This window comes from Coregonus clupeaformis, chromosome 20 (genome assembly GCF_020615455.1).
Source record: "Coregonus clupeaformis isolate EN_2021a chromosome 20, ASM2061545v1, whole genome shotgun sequence".
Classification (NCBI taxonomy): Eukaryota; Metazoa; Chordata; class Actinopteri; order Salmoniformes; family Salmonidae; genus Coregonus; species Coregonus clupeaformis.
The window spans coordinates 45,513,032-45,523,235 of NC_059211.1; the positions used below are offsets into that span (position 1 = coordinate 45,513,032).

The 10,204-nt window shown below is 45.3% G+C and overlaps 1 protein-coding gene across 2 annotated transcripts in view; it reads right to left on the minus strand.

Annotated features, from left to right (window-relative positions):
* Positions 1–7,244, minus strand: part of LOC121533506 (phospholipid phosphatase 2) — a 49,642-nt gene extending 42,398 nt beyond the window's left edge. The window contains exons 1-2 of one of the 2 annotated variants that reach the window (XM_041839504.2): positions 6,931–7,244; positions 5,576–5,720 (exon numbers count right to left, since the gene is read on the minus strand). The gene's annotated coding sequence lies outside the window, so the exon portion shown is untranslated. Of the gene's footprint in view, positions 1–2,399; positions 2,443–5,575; positions 5,721–6,930 lie in introns of those variants that run through there. The other variant, XM_041839503.2, reaches the window with a different exon arrangement.
* Between the last annotated feature and the right edge of the window lie 2,960 nt (positions 7,245–10,204).

The following is a 10,204-nucleotide window of genomic DNA, read 5'->3' on the forward strand; positions in this document are numbered from 1 at the left end:
GCAGTCGTGTTGTTGCCTACCCTTACCACCTGGGGGCGACCTGTCAGGAAGTCCAGGATCCAGTTGCAGAGGGAGGCGTTTAGTCCCAGGGTCCTTAGCTTAGTGATGAGCTTTGTGGGTACTATGGTGTGAAACGCTGAGCTGTAGTCAATGAACAGGATTCTCACATAGGTGTTCCTTTTGTCCAGGTGGGAAAGTGCAGTGTGGAGTGCGATTGAGATTGCGTCATCTGTGGATCTGTTGGGGCGATATACGAATTGGAGTGGGTCTAGGGTATCCGGGATGATGCTGTTGATGTGAGCCATGACCAGCCTTTCAAAGCACTTCATGGCTACCGACGTGAGTGCTACAGGGCGGTAATCATTTAGGCAGGTTACCTTCGCTTCCTTGGGCACAGGGACTATGGTGGTCTGCTTGAAACATGTAGGTATTACAGACTCGGTCAGGGAGAGGTTGAAAATGTAAGTGAAGACACTTGCCAATTGGTCCACGCATGCTTTGAGTACACGTCCTGGTAATCCGTCTGGCCTCACGGCTTTGTGAACGTTGAACTGTTTAAAGGTCTTGCTCACATCTGCTACCGATAGTGTTATCATACAGTCTTCCGGAACAGCTGGTGCTCTCATGCATGCTTCAGTGTTGCTTGCCTCGAAGCAAGCATAAAATGCATTTATCTCGTCTGGTAAGCTCGCGTCACTGGGCAGCTCGCGGCTGGGTTTCCCTTTGTAGTCCGTAATAGTTTTCAAGCCCTGCCACATCCGACGAGCGTCAGAGCCGGTGTAGTAGGATTCAATCTTAGTCCCGTATTGCGCTTTGCCTGTTTGATGGTTCGTCTGAGGGCGTAGCAGGATTTCTTATGATCGTCCGGATTAGTTTCCCACTCCTTGAAAGTGTCAGCTCTAGCCTTTAGCTCGATGCGGATGTTGCCTGTAATCCATGGCTTCTGGTTGGGATATGTATGTACGGTCACTGTGGGGATGACGTCGTCGATGCACTTATTGATGAAGCCGATGACTGAGGAGGTATACTCCTCAATGCCACTGGATGAATCCCGGAACATATTCCAGTCTGTGCTAGCAAAACAGTCCTGTAGCGTAGCATCCGCGTCATCTGACCACTTCCGTATTGAGCGAGTCACTGGTACTTCCTGCTTTAGTTTTTGCTTGTAAGCAGGAATCAGGAGGATAGAATTATGGTCAGATGTTCCAAATGGAGGGTGAGGGAGAGCTTTACATGCGTCTCTGTGTGTGGAGTAAAGGTGGTCTAGAGTTTTTTTCCCTCTGGTTACACGCAGACTGTGTGGTGAAGAAGGCGCAGCAGAGCCTCTTCAACCTCAGGAGGCTGAAGAAATTTGGCTTGGCACCTAAAACCCTCAAACTTTTACAGATGCACAATCGAGAGCATTCTGTCGGGCTGTATCACCGCCTGGTACGGAAACTGCACCGCCCGCAACCGCAGGGCTCTCCAGAGGGTGGTGCGGTCTGCTGAACGCATTACCGGGGGCAAGCTACCCGCCCTCCAAGACATCAACAGCTCCCCGATGTCACAGGAAGGCCAAAAAGATCATCAAGGACATCAACCACCCAAGCCACTGCCTGTTCACCCCGCTATCATCCAGAAGGCGAGGTCAGTACAGGTGCATCAAAGCTGGGACTGAGAGAATGAAAAACAGCTTCTATCTCAAGGCCATCAGACTGTTAAATAGCCATCACTAGCACATTAGAGGCTGCTGCTTCCTATTGAAATCACTGGCCACTTTAAGAAATGGAACACTAGTCACTTTAATAATGTTTACATATCTTGCACTACTCATCTCATATGTATATACTGTATTCTATAATATTCTACTGTATCTTAGTCCATGCCGCTCTGTCATTGCTTGTCAATATATATATATATATTCTTAAATTCCATGACTTACTAGATTTGTGTGTATTGGGTATATGTTGTGAAATTGTTAGATATTACTGCACTGTCGGAGCTAGAAGCACAAGCATTTCGCTACACCCGCAATAACATCTGCTAAACACGTGTATGTGACAAATAAAATTTGATTTGATTTTGATTTGATTTGATGTGACATGCTGGTAGAAATTAGGTGAAACTGATTTAAGTTTGCCTGCATTAAAGTCCCCGGCCACTAGGAGCGCTGCTTCTGGATGAGCATTTTCTTGTTTGCTTATGGCTTGTTGAGTGCGGTCTTAGTGCCAGCATCGGTTTGTGGTGGTAAATAGACGGCTACGAATAATATAGATGAGAACTCTTGGTAGATAGTGTGGTTTACAGCTTATCATAAGGTACTCTACCTCAGGCGAGCAATACCTCGAGACTTCTTTAATATTAGACATCGTGCACCAGCTGTTATTGACAAATAGACACACCTCCGCCCCTTGTCTTACCAGAAGTAGCTTCTCTGTCCTGCCGATGCATGGAAAATCCCGCCAGCTCTATATTATCCGTGTTGTCCTTCAGCCACAACTCAGTGAAACATAAGACAGTACAGTTTTTAATGTCCCGTTGATAGGATATTCTTGATCGTAGATCCATTTTGTTTTCCAATTATTGCACGTTGGCCAATAGAATGGACGGTAGCGGAAGTTTACTCACTCGCCTACAAATTCTCAGAAGGCAGCCCGACCTCAGCCCCCTTTTTCTCCGTCTTTTCTTTACGCAAATGATGGGGATTTGGACCCGTTCCCGAGAAAGCAGTATCTCCTTCGCGTCGGACTCATAAAAAAAAATATATTTGTCCAGTGCGAGGTGAGTAATGGCTGTTCTGATGTCCAGAAGTTATTTTCGGTCATAAGAGACGGTAGCAGCAACATTATGTACACAATAAGTTAAAAAATAAGTTACAAACAATGCGAAAAAACTAACAAAATAGCACAGTTGGTTAGGAGCCTGTAAAACGGCAGCTATCCCCTCCGGTGCCACATCTGCTAAATATGTATGTGACCAATAACATTTTATTTTATTTGATACTCAGGCCTCACCGTCTAGCTGTAGCACAGCTCCGGCCACACGCCCTCTGACAACAATGGGTAGGTATTTGGTCCAGTGGAGGCTGGTGACTTAAAAAACTTAGGAGGATGGGAGACCCACAGTATAGGTGCGGAACGCACGGAGACGACAAAGCATGTTTAAAAAATCGAAGACTAATTATTTTAACCTAAAGCATTTACATTTACATTTTAGTCATTTAGCAGACACTCTTATCCAGAGCGACTTACAAATTGGTGCATTCACCAATTTGGACAACCACATTACAATATATATATATATTTGTTTTATATTTTCTTTAGTTTTTTTTATTTGTGGTGGGGTAAGGGGGGGTAGAATGATTATTTTATCTTATCCCAGGTATTCCTTAAAGAGGTGGGGTTTCATGTGTCTCCGGAAGGTGGTGAGTGACTCCGCTGTCCTGGCGTCGTGAGGGAGCTTGTTCCACCATTGGGGTGCCAGAGCAGCGAACAGTTTTGACTGGGCTGAGCGGAAACTGTGCTTCCGCAGAGGTAGGGGGGCCAGCAGGCCAGAGGTGGATGAACGCAATGCCCTCGTTTGGGTGTAGGGACTGATCAGAGCCTGAAGGTACGGAGGTGCCGTTCCCCTCACAGCTCCGTAGGCAAGCACCATGGTCTTGTAGCAGATGCAAGCTTCAACTGGAAGTCAGTGGAGTGTGTGGAGGAGCGGGGTGACGTGAGAGAACTTGGGAAGGTTGAACACCAGACGGGCTGCGGCGTTCTGGATGAGTTGTATGGGTTTAATGGCACAGGCAGGGAGCCCAGCCAACAGCGAGTTGCAGTAATCCAGACGGGAGATGACAAGTGCCTGGATTAGGACCTGTGCCGCTTCCTGTGTAAGGCAGGGTCGTACTCTGCGAATGTTGTAGAGCATGAACCTACAGGATCGGGTCACCGCCTTGATGTAGCGGAGAACGACAGGGTGTTGTCCAGGGTCACGCCAAGGCTCTTTGCACTCTGGGAGGAGGACACAACGGAGTTGTCAACCGTGATGGCGAGAGCACGTGGTGCGGAGACAGATTCTCGCCACACCACCTGGTAGGAGCGACCTGTCAGGTAGGACGCAATCCAAGAGTGAGCCGCGCCGGAGATGCCCAACTCGGAGAGGGTGGAGAGGAGGATCTGATGGTTCACAGTATCAAAGGCAGCAGATAGGTCTAGAAGGACGAGAGCAGTGGAGAGAGAGTTAGCTTTAGCAGTGCGGAGAGCCTCCGTGACACAGAGAAGAGCAGTCTCAGTTGAATGACCAGTCTTGAAACCTGACTGGTTTAGATCAAGAAGGTCATTCTGAGAGAGATAGCAAGAGAGTTGGCTAAAGACGGCACGCTCAAGAGTTTGAGAGAAAAGAAAGAAGGGATACTGGTCTGTAGTTGTTGACATCGGAGGGATCGAGTGTAGGTTTTTTGAGAAGGGGTGCAACTCTCGCTCTCTTGAAGACGGAAGGGACATAGCCAGCGGTCAAGGATGAGTTGATGAGCGAGGTGAGGTAAGGGAGAAGGTCTCCGGAAATGGTCTGAGGAGGATTCAGCAGGGAGGAGAAGGTGGCAAAGAGCTTCCTAGGGTTAGAGGCAGATGCTTGGAATTTAAAGTGGTAGAAAGTGGCTTTAGCAGTAGAAACAGAGGAAGAAAATGTAGAGAGGAGGGAGTGAAAAGATGCCAGGTCCGCAGGGAGTCTAGTTTTCCTCCATTTCCGCTCGGCTGCCCGGAGCCCTGTTCTGTGAGCTCACAATGAGTCGTCAAGCCACAGAGCAAGAGGGGAGGACCGAGCCGGCCGGGAGGATAGGGGACATAGAGAGTCAAAGGATGCAGAAAGGGAGGAGAGGAGGGTTGAGGAGGCAGAATCAGGAGATTGGAGGGAGAAGGATTTAGCAGAGGGAAGAGATGATAGGATGGAAGAGGAGAGAGTAGCGGGAGAGAGAGAGCGAAGGTTGCGACGGCACATTACCATCTGAGTAGGGGCAGAGTGAGTAGTGTTGGAGGAGAGCGAGAGAGAAAAGGATACAAAGTAGTGGTCGGAGACTTGGAGGGGAGTTGCAGTGAGATTAGTAGAAGAACAGCATCTGGTAAAGATGAGGTCAAGCGTATTGCCTGCCTGCCTTGTGAGTAGGGGGGGGGGACGGTGAGAGGGTGAGGTCAAAAGAGGAGAGGAGTGGAAAGAAGGAGGCAGAGAGAAATGAGTCAAAGGTAGACGTTGGGAGGTTAAAGTCACCCAGAACTGTGAGGGGTGAGCCATCCTCAGGAAATATAATAAAGACATTTATAGTACAATATTATGGGGAATGGGAATGAGAGGGCTACTTAACAGTGATGGAAAGGGATCCCAGCAGTGATTGAATGGGGGTATGAGGCATGAGTTGAGGTGTTCAAAGGCTTGACCAGTGCAGGACAGGATTTGACTGGGAAGACAAAAAACAATAACAACACACTACACAGTTAGACAAAAGAGTTAAGAATGAGTTGGTCCAAGCAAGGAGTAAAATAATTTATGTGTAATAATGTGATTGTGTATATGACTCTACATACAGTAATGAGGTAAAATTGATAGGGGTACTCACAGTGCTTGGAGGGGAAACATTAAATGTGCCAGTGGATGAGCGGGCACATGAGACGTGGCTTCAATTCATGTCAGGAGAAAGTTGACAATGGTAGTGGAGTGGAGTAGTCATCACCTCTTAAATCAGGGTACAGGAGGGGACTTAGCTGTAAATACAAATAGCAGATACATTCCATTACAGCTGCGCCCTCGTAGGTTTGGACAACAAGTTTCTCTATTAAGTTAAATTTAGACATCTCAAAATGCATAGTCAAAACACAGACTGCGGCACATCTCGCCCACTTGACACATCAAAGTAGCCAAGGAAACGTTCCTGAATAAAGCCCAGTTCATCCACATACCTGATGATAACTGACAACTGCAAGCAGACTGGTGGCAACATAGGTCCCAGAGCGGTGGGGCAATTTTTACCCTCTGGGGCCTGGAGTTTTTCCTTATATGTTAACCTAAGTAGGAAAACTCTGGACCCTATAAGGTCTGACAGTGATTAATCAGTTGTAAAATGTTTTATATGGGCTATGATGGGACCATTTTCCTAATCAGGTCACATGGCTTTAAAAAACTCCTGTTGTGAAAACCCTGTCAAACTGCAGCTACCTTATATTTGTTAATATAAATTATATATTTAGACTAGATCAGGAGGGTGATTCTCTACCCAGACACATAGACAACAACTGATAGACAATAGAACTCACAGGGCTGAGCTTGCTTTGTGCATGTTTGCATCATGCAGGCCTATGCAACTGTAGGCCTTATAAAAAATGTACTCACATCTGTCACCACTATTATGTCGATTGATTAATTCCAGTTAATCATTTTGGATTAAAAACGTACAGGCAGCCTAGCCTGTCTAATTTTGAATACAACCTCAATTTGATCACGTTCACATTTTCTCCTGACACACAAATGGACTATAAATACATAACGTTACCAATTAGTTTACCCTGACCAGATGGACAGGGCGCATAGGCTGTATGTAGATGCTCTTATTCGTAGCCTACAGTTGATCTGACTGAAAAAGAGTCTCGTTTTCATCCCATACAGCATGCCAGATTTGTAATGTTTAGGTGTAGCCTAGGCTGCTGCAACATTTATGTCATGAGTTTTTGCTTGTCTGACCGGAGTGATTAACGTTATGTGTTATCATCTTTGCTAAATAAATACCGGAGGAAAGTGGAAAGCCTACTTGAGTGCACGCGAAAAGAATGCGGTGCGTCAACCTCTCTCTTTAATCTAACTTTTAATGGATGATGCAATGGAAGCTATCTAATCATTCGGAATTGCTTTCGACATCCCAGAAAAGACAGTCGAAAGTTCGATATGTTCACCAAGTAAAGCATCGTAACGTGCAATTACCGCTGCAAGCTCCTTGTAGTTGCCCTTGTTGACAGAACTTTCCATCTCGTCGTGTCCTCTAAAAGCAAATTGTTGCATGTCCAAAAACGCAGTGGTGATGATAAGCCGCTTGAGAACATCCCCGTTTCGCAGTTTGAATACGCAGACCTTCGCTATAATCGATGCAGCTTTTTCCCAGAAGCTTGAATCTGATGTGGGCATTTATATTCTCCCTGCGTTTGTTTTGCCGTTTAGCTGAACGATAGATGATCTTCAGATCAACTATCACTCTTCACCTTTATCCAACAATGTCACCAACCTTCTCAACACATAGAACCCCCATGATGCTCTGTGGCACAATCCCAATACAACACACTAGGTTCGTTCTCTGATCCTAATTCTATGATTGGATGGACAACATATCAGTTCATAATGCAAAAGCTTTGATTGGTTGGAGGACGTACTCCGGAAATGGTCATAATTACCATGTATGTCTATGGAAGGGGGTGAGGTCTACGAGCCTCTTAGGTTTTGTATTGAAGTCAACGTAGCCAGAGGACGGAAGCTAGCTGTCCTCAGGCTACACCATTGTGCTACCCCAGACAGTGCTGTTGAAGTTGCTGTAGACCTTCATTGCAAAACAGTGTATTTTAATCAATTATTTGGTGACATATGAATATATTTAGTATAGTTTAATCTAAAAATGATAACTTTTTTAATGTTTCACTATTTAAATTTTTATGACATTTCTCTGAGGAGGATGTTCCTCCTCTGAGGAGCCTCCACTGTCGCACATTACTCCCACCCATCTTTAGAATGTCATTCCATGCAACAACAGATACTTGTCTGTCAAGTCTTTGTACATTCAACACATACTGTAAAAGGTAGGGCCCCGAGTTTTTCCTGATCACGTCAGCAAATAGGGCCTTGGGTGCTGGGAGATCATACCATCAGTAAGACATATGTATCATTGTACATAGCATACACATTGGACACAATACAACTAAAACTATCCAAGAGTTTCTGGGCATTTGTTCAACTTCATATCATGATATACACTCCTGCACAATGCTATCATCTTAATATGTTGCAATGGTATTGACGTCAATGGTCAAATATAGTCCAAGTCTGTACCTGTGTCTGTGGTGCTGGTGCTGAGGGTTGATGGTAGCTGGAGGAGAGATGTCAGCAGTGTTGGACATGCTCAGTGTGCAGGAGCAACGCTCAGGGGGTAGGGTCAGGTGACAGGAAGTGTCGGACACACTCAGGGCATTGCAGTCCCCTGTGTGCAGTGAATTCTGGAAACCCTCAGTACAGCAGGACATGATAAACCACAGGACTGAGCATTTCACCTGACTCCTGGGTGGGGACTGCAAGACACAAAGACAACAACAACTCAAACTGAATGTTTATAGAATACGCATATAGACACTTTACAATGAAATGGACCTGAGAGAGCAGAGTGACTAGCCCTAGCATAGTGCCACCTCACCTTCCACAGCAAAGTCACTCGTCTCATGTCTGCCCCACCTACAGGCTGAACGGTCCTCCAGAGCTGAGGGACAGTAGAGGGTGCTAGACGGGAGAACACAATCAGATGGTACAAACCTCACTAGTATCCACAACACACTCATAACCACATCCACTCATAAACCTCGCCACTCATGTATAAAATATTCATGCACACTAATGTGTTTATCTAAGCAGACCATTCCTGCTCTTATTTACATATGACGTATGGTCTGCCAGACTACATTTTCCATTAGCACGTGCAGTCAAGGAGGAAGCACCCTATGGCCGACTTTGCTTGGTTTCCAGCCTCACCTTACACGTGCTAAGGGAAAGGAACACTGCCACAGTGGAGGCTGCTGAGGGGAGGCGGCTCATAATAATATCTGGAATGGAGCGAATGGAATCCAACACATGGTAACCATGTGTTTGATGTTGTTGATACCTTTCCACTAATTCCGCTCCAGCCGTTAACACGTGCTCGTCCTCCCCAATTAAGGTGCCACCAACCTCCTGTGCACTGCCACTACCTCACTCTCCAACCAAGGATCATTCATCGATCATGAATTGCTGAGCAAACTGAAGTGAAGAGGAAATTCCACAACCCTTGAATTTCCTCTTCCTTTCCTTTTAATGTGCTAGAAATCAACTGCTGTTCTTAACAAGCAGAACGATACTACTTGAGTCATTTGAAAAGCCACACATCTATATGGGGTCAATAGTAGGGCACCTAGGGTTTATCAACTGTTTTGGATATTGATGTGATAAAAGATTTTCCCAGATCATTGTTCTTTGACCCTGAATCGTCCTAGTAACAAAGCACACTATGCTAACAATAGAATGTTATACTCTATATTCCCCCCTTTTTTTTTTTTTTTTACTAGAAGGCATATCAAACCTTCATGTCACATGTTTAACGATCCCTTTCCTCTCTTTCCTTTTTTCTGGGGCATTCGAACCCATGCTGCAGTGGTATATGTGTTATGGTCCGGAGGCAGCAGCTTAGAACACTAGAGGCTAGACAACCCTAGGCCACCCTTTCCGCTCTTTTTCCATCTCTCCCCCATTCTCTCACGTGCCACCTCTGTACACTGTTGTTGTGTCGTGCTCCAGTTGCTGAGGTTACTATGGTATCGATTAACTTCATGTCCTAAATACAAAGCGTTATGTTTGGGGCAAATCCAACACAACACATCACAGAGTACCACTCTTCATATTTTCAAGCATGGTGGTGGCTGCATCATGTTATGGGTATGCTTGTCATCGGCAAGGACTAGGGAGTTTTTTTTTAGGACAAAAATAAATGGATAAGAGCTAAGCACAGGCAAAATCCTAAAGGAAAACCTGGTTCAGTCTGCTTTCCAACAGATACTGAGAGATAAATTCACCTTTCAGCAGGACAATAACCTAAAACACAAGGCCAAATATACACTGGAGTTGCTTACCAAGACGACATTAGATGTTCCTGAGTGGCCTAGTTACACTTTTGACTGAAATTGGCTTGAAAATCGATGGCATGACTTGAAAATGGCTGTCTAACAATGATCAACAACCAACTTGACTTTTTAAAAGAATAATGGGCAAATGTTGCACAATCTTGCCCAGAAAGACTCACAGCGGTAAATTCTGCCAAAGGTGCTTCTACAAAGTATTGACTCAGGGGTGTGAATACTTATGTACATTATATTTTTCTGTATTTAATTTCAATAGCAATTAGCAAACATTTCTAAAAACATGTTTTCACTTTGTCATGATGGGGTATTGTGTGTAGATGGGTGAGAAAAAA